A 16,098-nucleotide genomic window follows, 5' to 3' on the forward strand; every position below is an offset into this window, starting at 1 on the left:
GTGGCTGGAGTGTGTCAGCAGTTCCTGCAAGATGAAGGCATTGAAGCTATGGACTGGCCCGCCCGTTCCCCAGACCTGAATCCGATTGAGCACATCTGGGACATCATGTCTCGCTCCATTCACCAACGTCACGTTGCATCACAGACTGTCCAGGAGTTGGCGGATGCTTTAGTCCAGGTCTGGGAGGAGATCCCACAGGAGACCATCCGCAACCTCATCAGGAGCATGCCCAGGCGTTGTAGGGAGGTCATACAGGCACGTGGAGGCCACACACAATACTGAGCCTCATTTTGACTTGTTTTAAGGACATTACATCAAAGTTGGATCAGCCTGTAGTGTGTTTTTCCACTTTAATTTTGGGGGTGACTCCAAATCCAGGCCTCCATTGGTTAATAAATTTGATCTCCATTGATGATTTTTGTGTGATTTTGTTGTCAGCAAATTCAGCTTTGTACAGAACAAAGTATTCAATGAGAATATTTCATTCATTCAGATCTAGGATGTGTTATTTGAGTGTTCTCTTTATTTTTTTGAGCAGTGTATTTTGATTGGTGCATGGCTAATAGTATATTAATCGTGGGGGGTACATATCTGTAGTCAGAGGCGCAGTGTGGGGGAGACATGTATATATACAATATATGTGACCTTGTTATTTTCTAGGCTGGAGATCATCGTGACAAGTCGAGTCGTGGCTGGGAGATGTCGACATGAAGGTCTGATGAGATGGAGAAGTAACATCTGAAAACGACTAATGAGACGTCAGCGGTCACTGGATGTAAGTATTTATTCTGCATCCGCACTGTGTGACTTGGGGAAATACTGTTAATTGTTAAAACCCTTAGGCTGCATTCTCACATTCGTGTGATAAGCCTGTGTGCTGCCAGATTTTTTTTTATCGGACGGCACATGGACTCGTAGAGATTTCTCATCTGAGAGTGAGATCCGTGAGGTTCAAAGAATTTCCTGTTCTGATCCGATTTTCAGGATCAGAATAGGACATGCTCAATGCATCTATAAAAGCGGGCAGCACACCGACACGGCACATGGACACAGGAATGTAGCCTTATTGTGTATAGCACAGTCCCTTAGTATATAGTGTACTCACTTATTATGTATAGCAGAATCCTTAGTTTCCTCTTTTATTATGTATAACACCGTCCCTTATTACGTACCATCTTCTTTAGTTATGTATGGAGCGGTCCCTTGGTATATAGCTTCCTCTGTTGTTATGTACAGAACCGTCCCTTACATAGCGTCCTCTATTGTTAGATATAAGATGATTGCTGATGGGGCAGCGTCTGACCAGAAGACCAGTCCATCCGCCTCCTCCATTAGAAAAGAAGCTTTCCCCTGCTCCAACAGCAATCATTACATTATATATCTAACAAAGAGAGGACGATATGAAATAAAGACAGGGGGCTATAAATAATTTGATATATAAGGAACGGTGTTGTACATAATGAAAGAGGGCACTATGTAAGGGACGGTACAGTACGGTACATAACAAGAGATAGGGTACTAACTACTGTAATAAGAGACGGTGCTGTATATAACAAGAGAAGGCACTATGTAATAAGGGACGGTGCTGTACATAACAAAAGAGGGCACTATGGAATAAAGACAGGGGGCTATAAATAATTTGATATATAAGGAACAGTGTTGTACATAATGAAAGAGGGCACTATGTAAGGGACGGTACGGTACGGTACATAACAAGAGAGAGGGCACTACTGTAATAAGAGACGGTGCTGTATATAACAAGAGAAGGCACTATGTAATAAGGGACGGTGCTGTACATAACAAAAGAGGGTACTATGGAATAAAGACAGGGGGCTATAAATAATTGATGTGTAAAGGACTGTTCTGTATATAATAAGAGAGAGCACAGTGCAATAAGGGACAGTGCTGTATATAACGAGAAGATGCTATGTAATAAAGACAGGGGACTATAAATATTCTGATATGTAAGGGATGGTGCGGTACATAACGAGAGAGGGCACTGTGGAATAAGGGACGGTGCTGTACATAGCAAGAGTGGACGCTAGGTAATAAAGACGGGGCTATAAACAATCCGATATGTAAGGGACGGTGCTTTACATAAAAAGAGAGGGCACTGTGTAATAAGGGACAGCAGTATACATAATAAGAGGAGACTATGTAAGATATATATATACACGTGTGTGTGTGTATATATATATATATATATATATATATATATATATATATATATATATATGTGTGTGTAGCTTTGTCGCTATAACAGGAAGGGATCCCAGAGACATTTCTTGCACAGGGGCCCCAAGCTGTCAGTGTCCACCTCTGAGATAATAGATAGATAGATAGATAGATTCACAAAGAAGTTTGTGATACAGTAAGTTCCAGGAGATAGACACGTATATCTGTGATTAGCTGAAGGACTCCCGTTAACACCAAGTGGCCCCTTAAAGTGGAAATTCTTCCTCTTCTCGAGAAGTGAGCACTTCAACTAAACTTGTCTCTTAGTATTACCACAGAACTCATCACAAGGATGTAATTGAAACCTTGAGGTCCATGAAAATAGATCAGTACTGAAGCCTCCTGCTTTCACTCAAGAGTACTTAGGTTACCATGCAGATGAGATGATGCTTCTCCAGCAGCTGTAATTCCACAGTAATTCTCCGCACCACCTGCAGCTCTGGATTCAATAAAACCTGCTCAGCAGAGGCTCCGACATTACACAGCTCCCAGTGTGGCCCGCTGCAGCCTTTTACATTAACAGGACCCCTTTTTTTTTTTAAAGGTGGAGAACTATTCATGGTAAGTGTTAATCAATGCGCCATCCTAAGAGTGTAATCAGTGCAGTAAGCCTCTGTTCACATCATGCCTGAGCGATACAGTTCAGGACATACTCAAATAAAAAAAATACTAAAAATTGGCAAAAATAGTACATTGTAGCTCAGCAATTACACCTCTGGAACAGAAACTGAAGTCTGCAAAGATATTTTGCACCACTCGCAGTTTAGGGGTAAAGACTGCAGTGGAACCATTAATCCTATAAGGACCAAACGATTTTTAGATTCTGCACACCCCTTCTTTCAAAAGCCAGGGGCCCAGGATAGGGGCCATTATACCATGATGGGAGTCATTATGCCAGGACGGTGCCCAAGATGGGGGTCATTATACCAGAATGGGGGTCATTATACCAGGAAGGTGCCCAGGATGGGGGCCACTATACCATGATGGGAATCATTATACCAGTCTGGTATTTAGGATGGGGGTCATTATACCAGAATGGGGGTCATTAAACCAGGAAGGGGCCCAAGATGGGGGACATTATACCAGGATGGGAAGCACTGTTACAAGAAGGGGTCAGGATAGGGGACATTATTACAATAAGGGGCCCATCACAGGGGATATTATACCAAGAATTGCCCCAGCATGGGGGTGGACATTATTACTGGAAGAGGCCCAGGACAATGGATATTATACCAAGAAGGGGTTCAGAATGATGGACATTATACCAGAAAGGGGCCCAAGATGGGGGCAACTATACCATGAAGGGAGTCATTATACCAGTCTGGTGTCTAGGATGGGGGTCATTATACCAGAATGGGGGTCATTATACCAGTAAGGGGCCCAAGATGGGGGACATTATACCAGGATGGGAAGCACTGTTACAAGAAGGGGCCAGGATAGGAGACATTATTACAGTAAGCGGCCCTTGACAGGGGATACTATACCAAAAATTGCCTCAGGATGGGGGTGGACATTATTACTGGAAGGGGCCCAGGACAGGGGCTATTATAGCAATAAGGGGCTCAGGATGAGGGACATTATACCAGGAAGGAGCCCAGAATGGGGTATATTATAACAGGAAGAGGCCCAGGATGGGGGACATTATAACAGGAAGGGGCATAGGATGACAGACATTATTAAAGGAAGGTGCCATGATGAGGACACTATTATACCTATGTCTTTATAGGATCTATAATGCTACAAAGGCCCATACATCCGACCAACATAGAGGTGGGGGCCCAGGTCCAAATTTTGCATCGGGGCCATTGGGACTCTAGTTATGCCACTGGCTGTCAGAACTTATGACTGCCATGTTGACGCCTTTTAAATTCAGCAATCCCTTTTGACAGCGGCATTTAAAAAGGTCAAATTGCTGAAATCAAAGCTAGCTATGAATGCATCAGTTACTCTGAGGTGCCGACTGTATAACGCAGCAGGCACCCATGCTGTATGGAACATGCACAACTCCTGAGCCTGCTCCATACAAGCATTGTGCACATTTGCTATACATATTCGGCGGAGGTTACCAAGGGGTTAAAAGTAACAAAAATCTCATAATTGGGCATTCTGGTTTTAGAATGTGAAAGTTTATGGCCAGGATTTGCCATCACTTGCTGATCATAGGGGCTCACTATGCAGAGACCTGGGAATGACTGAGCATGTGCGTCCACCAGCACTCCTCTAATTACGTAGACGTGCACATTGTTATACACTATAAACACCAGGTGGCGCCATAGTAAGTAAATGGAATTCACTGGAATGGTTTTTTTTTAAGCAGCATGTAAATGGCAAATAGAGTTCATTTTTTATAACTTAAGCAATGAATAGGATATTCATACACAGGTAGAGTAATTGTAGTTGTAGACACTTCAGGAATAGCTATAACAAACAAAAAGCAATAGAATTGAGTCATTTTAAGAGTTGTGATATCATTTTCCCACCATACTGCAAAACCAAATATTTGTGACTTACCAGCTTCACCGTGAGACATCACACCCCGTCACTCATCGTGCCTCACTATTCAGATATCACGCACACGTCCTGATCATCAACCATCGACGAAGCCTAGAACACAAACAAAACAGGAACAGGGTGAAATCAGCCAAGAAGTCAACAAGGTAAACAAGAAACTGGAAGGACGGCTTGTGCCACGCACTGCTCTATAAATAATGCGTAATATCCAGGGCTGAGCCAATTTACAAACACAGTGTAAAAAAAAACAAAAAAAAAACATAAAAGTCCAATGAAGAAGGAAAAAAATAAATAAAAAGAATTTCAGACAAAATTCAATTTAAAATGCAAAACTACAAATCCTGACTGTAAGTTCATTGTAGGAGTTGTAGTTTTGCAGAAGCTGGAGAGCCGCAAATTGGGGACCATTAGAATAAAGGGTGAGGGTGTTGAAGATCAGAACAGTTGTCCATACGGCTGTGGATCATTAGAATAAAGGGTGAGAGTGTTGAAGATGAGCACAGTTGTCTATACGGCTGTGGATCATTAGAATAAAGGGTGAGAGTGTTGAAGATGAGACATGTTGTCTATACGGCTGTGGATCATTAGAATAAAGGGTGAGGGTGTTGATGATGAGAACAACTGTCTATACGGCTGGGGATCATTAGAATAAAGGGTGAGGGTATTGAAGATCAGAACAGTGGTCCATACGGCTGTGGATCATTAAAATAAAGGGTGAGGGTGTTGAAGATGAGAACAGTTGTCTATATGGCTGTGTATTTGGCTTCCGTAGTGCCCATAGACTTCTATGGGAGATAGGGTAGCACAGTCCACTCGGGGGTGTTTCCCAAATCCGGGGCACCTGAGACCGGTCTTTCCCATCTCAGTTTTTCAAAATCCCCCTTTAATTACCCAACATTGCTATTTTTTCCTTTTGATTATTTGCCAATTTTGGCAAGACCGGCCGATCATCTAATGTGTATGGAGGAGGCTCGGTTCTACCCTGACAGCAGATGTGAAGGGAAGGAGGGATTGGATATGTTAAATTTCAACCAGAGGAATCTGGCAGTGGTTCATTTCCACCTTTTTACAAAAAACACGTGTATGCTCTTCCAAAGTGAGTGTGCATGTGTATGAGTGGGACAGAAAAAAAAATAGCTAAACCTAGGGCCGGTTTCATGAATCTGATTTTAAGGCTATGTTCACACATGATGTATTTTTTGCAGCAAAACATGATCTTCAAGGGCATTTTGTTCAGGATTTTTCTAGCAGTTTTTGGTGCTTTTTTAATGCGTTTTTGATGCATTTTTAAAGCATTTTTCTTACTGTCCTTCTGTCTCTTTTATGCTCGTGAAAAAAAGAACCCCATTCTATTTTGCCACCAAAAACGCTGATAAAACGCTGAAACAAATTTTGGTGCATTTTTTGACGCGCTTTTAACAAAAAAAACCATGCAAGGCACAAAATCCTGAACAAAAAAAATCCCATGATGTGTGAACAGAGAATTCTGGTTTCTCATAGACTTTGCTGGTACTGCAAAAGGCAGCTGAAAATCTGCATAAAAAACTGCTTTAAAAACGCTGAAAAAACCATGATGTATTGGGTGCAGAAATTTCTGCACCATTTTGGCATCTCTTAGCAGGAAAAAAGCAGCAGCAAAAAGGAGCGTTTTTGCTGCAGATTTTTCCCCACTCATTAGTATGAAATCTGCAGCAAAAACGCTGAAAGATTTGACAATCTGCAGATTAAAATCTGCAGGACATCACATATATTAGTCAAATGACCACTGCTATCAATCAATAGTCTCAGCGGGGATGGTTGCACATGCGCACTGAGCCCAGTGATTGCCTGCAGCGGTTATGTGCAGATGTACATGGACCGGTGGGGCATGTGTAGGGCCATTACGTGTAATGCAGCGGTTGTATTTGCAGGTTTATTTCATTATGCAGTCCCAGCATATGGGATAATGAAGACTACAGGCCCACATTAATTCAGTATAAATTGCTTTGAATTCACCTAGTGAACCTTTAAGCGCGTCGGTAAGCGCACGGCGAGTTTATTTCATTACAATGACATCTCCATAGAAGAAGATGGAAAAAAAACAAGTGATTTGTGAGCTGCGGAGGCGCTGTCATTAGCTCGCTCTAATCTGACGCCGCCGCGGATGATGTATCAAGTCTCCCTAGTAATAATCATGTCCCCGCGATAAGCGGCGAACAACATCTGATGTAAACAGCACCGATACAAAATAAGGACACCGTGTCATCAGCCGAGACAAAACAGACCAGTTTGTTATGGCGAGCTATTAGACAAGCGGAGGGAAGCATTTCACCAGTGGCGGGAACTTATCCAGCCAGAGTACTGGATAAAAAAAATTACTTTTGCAACCAATATTCTTCATTGCATATGAAATAAAAAAGGAAGGAACTTTGCAATTAATCTTAATTAGAAAAAAAATCCACCGTTTTGTGTACACAGCTCCTATGCAGACCTGTGCGTTTCCTTAGTTTTACAAACCCTGTAAGAATTCTCCAATAAATGCAATTTGTGCATGTATATCTAATCTTAAAGGGTTTGTTCCTGTCACGCAAGGTGTGGGAAAGACTAAGTGCAACATGAAATGAGGGGGGTAAGGGAGCCCAGACACTAGGGAAAGGGGGAGTGGAGACCTCCTACACTGATCTGATATCACCCTGTCTCCCCCATCGTCTCTATATTGGTTCCTCACAAATCGCCGCACAGGAATCTAAACCCTGTATTTCCCTAGAGCTTGGCCCTGGATAGGGAAGGGGGAGTAAACACTAGTCAGTCCCCACTAACAACTAAAGACAATAAGGGAGACAAACACGGGGGAAAGTAGCTTAGCTTGAGCAGACTCCAGAGAGATTACGCCACACGTCCTCCTAACACCAGAGAGGAAGCAAACAGACTGCAATAGCTCCAAGCCTTTACAAGGGAACATGTGAATATCACCTGCTCCTCCCTGCAGCAAACTGAAATTATTTAAACACCCAGGCCAGGGTGTCAAATACCAGGAGGGAGGTAGCAGCTGGGTCCTAGAGTGAGACAGATCTAAGAAAGTGTCTGTAATGCCAAACGAAGAGATTTTCTGCAACCAACTGCAGGGCGACTGTCTGTCACATCTGACACACCCGTGACAGTTCCATTGTGATCACTGATTTTGCACCTTTGTTCTATTGATTGTAATCTTTAAAAGTTTTTAAACTGGTCAAAAATAATAAAAGAAAAGATTCCCTGCAGGTCCCATTGATGACTGTGCTTCCTACTCTGGAAAAAAAAGCTGTAAATACCCAATCAGCCAATCAGAGGCTGCAGTGAAGACCCGCCTCTGCCCATGATTGGCTGAGCAGTCACTTCCAGGGCGTCAAGGATGGAGCCAGGAAGCAGATCAGCAGGGATCATTTAAGCACCAGGATGGGACCTATGGGTGATCAATGCATACGAGTATCAATTTTTTCTTTTTGTTTATCAGTCTGATAACTTTTAAGCAATATTTTTAATACTCCTGAAACACCCCTTTAAGCCACTGTTGGTTTGTGCAACATGAATGCCTGAAATGATCTTCATTCCTAAATAATCAATGAAAATAGTCAGAAGCGGAGAACCTCACACTTCAATAATGTTTTGCATTACACGGTGTCAGTATCTGCACCCAGAGTCTTGCATATTGCACAAACAATGGGTGAGCTTCGAGATATTTTAGAAGGTAACTAGGGCTGAGAGCCGAGGCACTGCCATACTGCCGGTTATTTATTACAGGCATGCAAATTGCAAGGCCGGATCAGCATGGTGTGACATCTTAGCACTGTAAATAATTAGCTATGTGTTTGTGTACCGCGCTCCATGGAGTCAGGTGCTGCACTTGTTTATTATTTCGAGCATTATCCGTTCCATCTGCTACTTTGGGTGATGGCAATCTTTGGACTGTCCAGGAGGGAAGTGACTTAACTTTAACTATTTGCTTACAGACATTTGGTTAAATTAAAAAAAAAATTGGGAGAGGTGGGGAATTTCTTTTCCTTTTTAAATATTAAAATGCCCGATTTTTAAAAGGGGAATTCTTTGATGTGCATGACGGAGATGGAACATTTTGTACATGCTCTACACCATATTTTTACTCTCGGCCACCAGAGATAATTTTAGCTGGTGTTAAAGGGTTTTTCTCAAGTATGGAAGTTATCCCCTATCCCAAGAACCTCCACTGATCCCAAAAAACATGGCTCCGAAGAGCCCCAAGTGAATGGAGCGGTGATTGATAGTGTGCACTGCCGCTCCGTTGTGCCGGAGATAGCTGAACTCTGAGCTCCGCTGGTGTTCGGCACTCCCATAAGAATGAAGTACATGTGCACGATCGACCACCTCTCCATTCACATGGGGCTCTTCAAAGTCCTTGTTTTCAGGATCGGTCAGACCCCTAGTGATCATCAGGAAGTTATACCCTATCCCAAAGCAAAATAAGTGCAGACCCCACAGAGTTACAGAGCGGGGTTACCGAGTACCGAGAAGCAGATGCAATTATCAAGTCAGCAGAGTGTTCGTGACTTATGCAGAGTCAAACCTTCATCTATCATTAACATCAGCAGAAACACTGCACCCCCGCCGAGAGCTTCATGGCCGAACAGCTGCATGCAGCCTTACATCACCAAGCACAATGCCAAGCGTCAGATGGAGTGGTGTAAAGCCGCCACCACTGGACCCTGGAGGAGAAGTGTGGGTGGAAACTCCGCAGAAGCAGGAAGCATAGACGCTAATGAGCTGTCAATCAGGCTAATGCAGGTATAGGACCAACAGGAGCATGGAGGAGGGACACTGAAGAGCAGTCAATCAGGCTAAATGGGTGGAGATTCAGCAGAAACAGAGAGGATAGACACTGATGAGCCATCAATCAACCTAATGTGGGCAGAAGCAAGGAGGAGGGACACTGAGAAGCTGTGAATCGGGCTAAATGTGTGGAGATTATGCAGGAGCAGGGAGGAGAGACACTGAGGTGCTGTCATCAGGCTAAATGGCTGGAGATTCTGCAGGAGCAGGGAGGAGGGACAATAAGGAGCTGTCAATCAGGCTAGGTGGGTGGACATTCTGCAGGACCAGGGAGGATCAGTGTCGGACTGGGTTGGCAAAGGCTCACAAGTAACATTGATTCTTGGGGCCCACTGTTCAGCTAAATGCAAAAATAACCTGACTCTGGTACACAAATTTACTTTTACTTACATGTAATATTAGCTTGGCTAGCTTGTTTAATGACTGATTAGATAACGTTTTTTTCAAATTGTGAATCAAGTGTAATAGCACTACTCACCAGCACTCCTTCACAGGGGCGGCCTACAGGAGGATTCTCCTGTCCTCCAGTGTGCCAGTCCGAGCCTGGGGAGGATAGACACTTATGAGCCATCAATCAGCCTAATGTGGGCAGGAGCAGGGAGGAGGGATACTGAGGAGCTGTCAATCAGGCTAAATGTGTGGAGATTCTGCAGGAGCAGGGAGGAGGGACAATAAAGGAGCTGTCAATCAGGCTAATGTGGGAAGAGAATCAGCAAGAACAGGGTGGAGAGACAATGAGAAGCTGTCAATTGGTCTAGGTGGGGAGAGACAGAGGTTAAACTTTCAAAAAGGATTAATTATGCCATCATGGATTTTAATCCCGTGGATCGACATCCCTGGAGAACTATGTGGTCCTTTTAGTGCAGCCACAAACATTCTTTCCATCCAATCTTGCTACAATCCCAGCAATATACATACCAAAGTATCTAGTATGGATAAAAGAAGCACCACTGCGCTGTACGGAAGGGGCAGTATTCCATCAGTGGACGCTTCTACATGTGTTCGGCATTTTCCATTAATCTAAATCAGATGAAGATTAACCTGGGAGCCACGACGGAGATGCTTCAGTTATCTCACTGTGTTCCTGGACAGTAACATGTGTAGGTTTGGATGCCAGCATTCACACTCGCTGGAACAATCAGCGCCACGCGAGGCCTCCGCCGCTCAGCATCTCCGCAGATGAACAAGCTCTGGGGGGAATCGGATGTACAAACACCTTGTTCTTCCAAACAGAAGCTCTCTGATTTCTAAGTTTTCATCTCGCCCATCGCACACTTCTCCCCTCAGTCATATATATCCATGGCAGAAAGAAAAAAAAAAAAGTCTACTGGGAACAGGGAAGAAGCAGCTGCCGGATCCCAGAGGACTCCAGGAACAATCAACATGTTTATTCTGTAAACTGTTACACAGTCCATAAAAGACATGAGAAATCTTAACGACACAATTATAGAATGTACATAAACCTGACTTACGATTTGTTTCCTTTCAGTTCCTTTGACAGAGATCTCAGAATAGACTAATTTCCATGTATTTAAAGGGAATGTTCTAAAGGGGCAAATGGACATTATGGGGAAGTTGGGTTCGTCTGTTTGAGACCTCTCAACACTATGAAATAGTGGCAAACCATGAACCATGGAGAGAGGAAAAGCTCATGTTTTGACCCATCCCCTTTGGGGCAGGATCTATAAAAGATTCCCCTCCCCTGAGGAACTGCACTATTAAAAAGGTCGAAAATTTGTCCTTTGGAAAAGGGTGTAGAAGTCAGAGAAACCCCAAGCTCTAATATACTGAGCAGTAAAATCTGGAGAGCCCATATTCATCTTTACACTAGGGTCCCCCTTCATCTACGTACGTCCATGATGCCGCTGATAAAGGCTTCCCTTCCAGCAGTCTGAATAGGCGCCGCTGCATAATATTACATTCCCCTACAGAAGCAGTATAAAATCTTCCCCCAACACCAGCTATTCACCGGGGGTTAGGATTTGATGCTATTACAACAATTTGGTGAATCTAACCAAAAGACAGCCCCTGTGATAGTAATAAATGGCCATTTGGCTCCACACAACAGCCCTTTTGTTGTCAAGGGGGCACTGAAGCAGAAAAACTGCATACATCGGGCTCGTAATATCAAAGAGAAAGGGTTTTTCACATTTTTTATATACATTAAAGGAGCATTGCGAGTGCAATTCTATTAGGTTTTTTTAGGTGCTGATATAAGGTCAGATGTGGCTTCCTCAGGCGATCAGATGGTCACTGGGCTCATTTTGATCTAAAATGAAGTAGTCTCTATAAATATATAAAGGCATAGTTTACTTTAAGAAATTAAAGTCTGACACCCTAATATTCCGCACCATTCCAGTTCCATTAACACCCTATCAAGTGAACATGACAGAACGCTTCGATTCCGACTTAAGGTTTTCCAGGTGTTAAAGATTTCACAAACTAGCAAGAAGCAGATCATGTCAAAATAAAACATGTTAAACATTGCTATACATATTCTTAATATACTAGTTTATTTCCTCCATCTGTCCTACGCCATAAGAATTCTGACTTATCGAAATGTCAGGGATTTTAAGAGGGAGGTGGAGAAATAGCAATTCCAAAGTTTAATCTAAAGGGGATGTGAGGATGCTCAAAGTTCATATACCAAAGACACCAAAGAGTTCAGTAAGAGAACCCTCAGGGTCTAGTGGGCGGGGCATGACACAAGGGCTCCCTCTTTGGTCTCATGCTCCGCCCTCTATAAGTTTCGCCCGGAGTATTCTTCTCATGCTTCTATGGTATTTTTTTTTTTCATTGCAGACCGCATGCCCAAATCTTTTAAGGCTTCACAGCAAACAAACATCACAACAATTCTCTGGGGCCGCATTTAATATATCCATATTATAATTATATTTAAATATGAAGAAACACATTAAATTAGGATCAAGACAGGCAGCAGAGCGCAGGAATTAGATTAGGAACGCATTACTATCAGGTGTTTGCTATTGACCCATCTAATGCGGATGTTTTAGGAATTTGAGATGCCACAATTTACACCTCCTGATCGTTTATCCACAAGTACAATGATGTGTGCAGTTCTGGCCGGTGTTTTATTACATCGGCTTTATTACCATAAAACTTAACAAGTAGCGCTACTTTAATAATTATACTACTTCATACAATAAATGCCAAACTATAATTTACATAAAAAATATAAAACAAGGGAAATGTTAAATTACTAATTAAATGACATTATCTGGAGTTACATGCTGTATTATACTCCAGAGCTGCACTCACTATTCTGCTGGTGCAGTCACTGTGTATATACATTACATTACTGATCCTATACTGATCCTGAGATACATCCTGTATTATACTCCAGAGCTGCACTCACTATTCTGCTGGTGCAGTCACTGTGTACATACATTACATTACTGATCCTGAGTTACATCCTGTATTATACTCCAGAGCTGCACTCACTATTCTGCTGGTGCAATCACTGTGTACATACATTACATTACTGATCCTGTACGGATTCTGCGTTACATCCTGTATTATACTCCAGAGCTGCACTCACTATTCTGCTGGTGCAGTCACTGTGTACATACATTACATTACTGATCCTGTGTTACCTCCTGCATTATACTCCAGAGCTGCACTCACTCTTCTGCTGGTGGAGTCACTGTGCACATACATTACATTACTGATTCTGTACTGATCCTGAGTTACATCCTGTATTATACTCCAGAGCTGCACTCACTATTCTGCTGGTGGAGTCACTGTGCACATACATTACATTACTGATTCTGTACTGATCCTGAGTTACATCCTGTATTATACTCCAGAGCTGCACTCACTATTCTGCTGGTGCAGTCACTGTGTACATACATTACATTACTGATCCTGTACTGATCCTGAGTTACATCCTGTATTATACTCCAGAGCTGCACTCACTATTCTGCTGGTTCAGTCACTGTATACATACATTACATTACTGATCCTGTACTGATCCTGAGTTACATCCTGTATTATACTCCAGAGCTGCACTCACTATTCTGCTGGTGCAATCACTGTGTACATACATTACATTACTGATCCGGAGTTACATCCTGTATTATACTCCAGAGCAGCACTCACTAATCTGCTGGTGCAGTCACTGTGTACATACATTACATTACTGATCCTGAGTTACATCCTGTATTATACTCCAGAGCTGCACTCACTATTCTGCTGGCGCAGTCACTGTGTGCATACATTACATTACTGATCCTGTACTGATCCTGAGTTACATCCTGTATTATACTCCAGAGCTGCACTCACTATTCTGCTGGTGCAATCACTGTGTACATACATTACATTACTGATCCTGAGTTACATCCTGTATTATACTCCAGAGCAGCACTCACTATTCTGCTGGTGCAGTCACTGTGTACATACATTACATTACTGATCCCAAGTTACATCCTGTATTATACTCCAGAGCTGCACTCACTATTCAGCTGGTGCAGTCACTGTGTACATACATTACATTACTGATCTTGAGTTACATCCTGTATTATACTCCAGAGCTGCACTCACTATTCAGCTGGTGCAGTCACTGTGTACATACATTACATTACTGATCTTGAGTTACATCCTGTATTATACTCCAGAGCAGCACTCACTATTCTGCTGGTGCAGTCACTGTGTACATACATTACATTACTGATCCTGTACTGATCCTGAGTTACATCCTGTATTATACTCCAAAGCTGCACTCACTATTCTGCTGGTGCAGTCACTGTGTACGTACATTACATTACTGATCCTGAGTTACATCCTGTATTATCCTGCAGAGCTGCACTCACTATTCTGCTGGTGCTGTCACTGTGTACATACATTACATTACTGATCCTGAGTTACATTCTGTATTATACTCCAGAGCTGCACTCACTATTCAGCTGGTGCAGTCACTGTGCACATACATTACATTACTGATTCTGTACTGATCCTGAGTTACATCCTGTATTATACTCCAGAGCTGCACTCACTATTCTGCTGGTGGAGTCACTGTGCACATACATTACATTACTGATTCTGTACTGATCCTGAGTTACATCCTGTATTATACTCCAGAGCTGCACTCACTATTCTGCTGGTGCAGTCACTGTGTACATACATTACATTACTGATCTTGAGTTACATCCTGTATTATACTCCAGAGCTGCACTCACTATTCTGCTGGTGCAGTCACTGTGTACATACATTACATTACTGATCCTGAGTTACATCCTGTATTATACTCCAGAGCTGCACTCACTATTCTGCTGGTGCAATCACTGTGTACATACATTACATTACTGATCCTGTACTGATCCTGAGTTACATCCTGTATTATACTCCAGAGCTGCACTCAATATTCTGCTTGCGCAGTGACTGTGTACATACATTACATTACTTACCCTGTACTGATCCGGAGTTACATCCTGTATTATACTCCAGAGCTGCACTCACTATTCTGCTGGTGCAGTCACTGTGTACATACATTACATTACTTATCCTGTACTGATCCTGAGTTACATCCTGTATTATACTCCAGAGCTGCACTCACTATTCTGCTGGTGCAGTCACTGTGTACATACATTACATTACTGATCCTGTACTGATCCTGAGTTACATCCTGTATTATACTCCAGAGCTGCACTCACTATTCTGCTGGTGCAGTCTCTGTGTACATACATTACATTGCTGATCCTGAGTTACATCCTGTATTATACTCCAGAGCAGCACTCACTATGCTGCTGGTGCAGTCACTGTGTACATTCATTACATTACTTATCCTGTACTGATACTGAATTACATCCTGTATTATACTCCAAAGCTGCACTCACTATTCTGCTGGTGCAGTCACTGTGTACGTACATTACATTACTGATCCTGAGTTACATCCTGTATTATCCTGCAGAGCTGCACTCACTATTCTGCTGGTGCTGTCACTGTGTACATACATTACATTACTGATCCTGAGTTACATCCTGTATTATACTCCAGAGCAGCACTCACTATTCTGCTGGTGCAGTCACTGTGTACATACATTACATTACTGATCCTGAGTTACCTCCTGTATTATACTCCAGAGCAGCACTCACTATTCTGCTGGTGGAGTCACTGTGTACATACATTACATTACTGATCCTGTATTATAGAGATGTTTGTACATTATTACATACTCTGTACTTTTCCCGATAATGAGGCATCCAATAAAGGATGTGTACATGCTGCGTACATGATATATCCTCACAATCATATGGTCTGGAGGCTCTGGAAACCCACTGGTTGCTGTAAAGGGAATCTGTCAGTTGGATCAGCCGTCTATATGGGCATGAAGGTGATAGAAAGGTAAATAAAATAATACCATAATATCAGCAATCTGATGTCTTATTCTAGAAAAATCCACATTTTTCTTAATATGTAAATGAGCTGTTAAGATCTATGGGTTGGACATAGATCTCCCTGAGATTCTGCATCTAGAGCTTATTTTAAATAAAAGAGGCCATTACCAGTGTGAGA

General features: G+C 42.6%; 1 protein-coding gene across 11 annotated transcripts in view; it reads right to left on the reverse strand.

Moving 5' to 3' along the window:
- Positions 1 to 16,098, reverse strand: part of FOXP1 (forkhead box P1) — an 809,982-nt gene that overhangs the window by 708,418 nt on the left and 85,466 nt on the right. For 9 of the 11 annotated variants that reach the window (XM_073644751.1, XM_073644747.1, XM_073644750.1 and 6 more), the window contains exon 3: positions 4,747 to 4,839. The gene's annotated coding sequence lies outside the window, so the exon portion shown is untranslated. Of the gene's footprint in view, positions 1 to 4,746; positions 4,840 to 10,045; positions 10,111 to 16,098 lie in introns of all 11 variants that reach the window. The other 2 variants (XM_073644748.1, XM_073644746.1) reach the window with 1 other exon arrangement.

The sequence above is a fragment of the Phyllobates terribilis genome, unplaced genomic scaffold, assembly GCF_046119375.1.
Source record: "Phyllobates terribilis strain yellow unplaced genomic scaffold, ASM4611937v1 Scaffold_8__6_contigs__length_399053987, whole genome shotgun sequence".
Classification (NCBI taxonomy): domain Eukaryota; kingdom Metazoa; phylum Chordata; class Amphibia; order Anura; family Dendrobatidae; genus Phyllobates; species Phyllobates terribilis.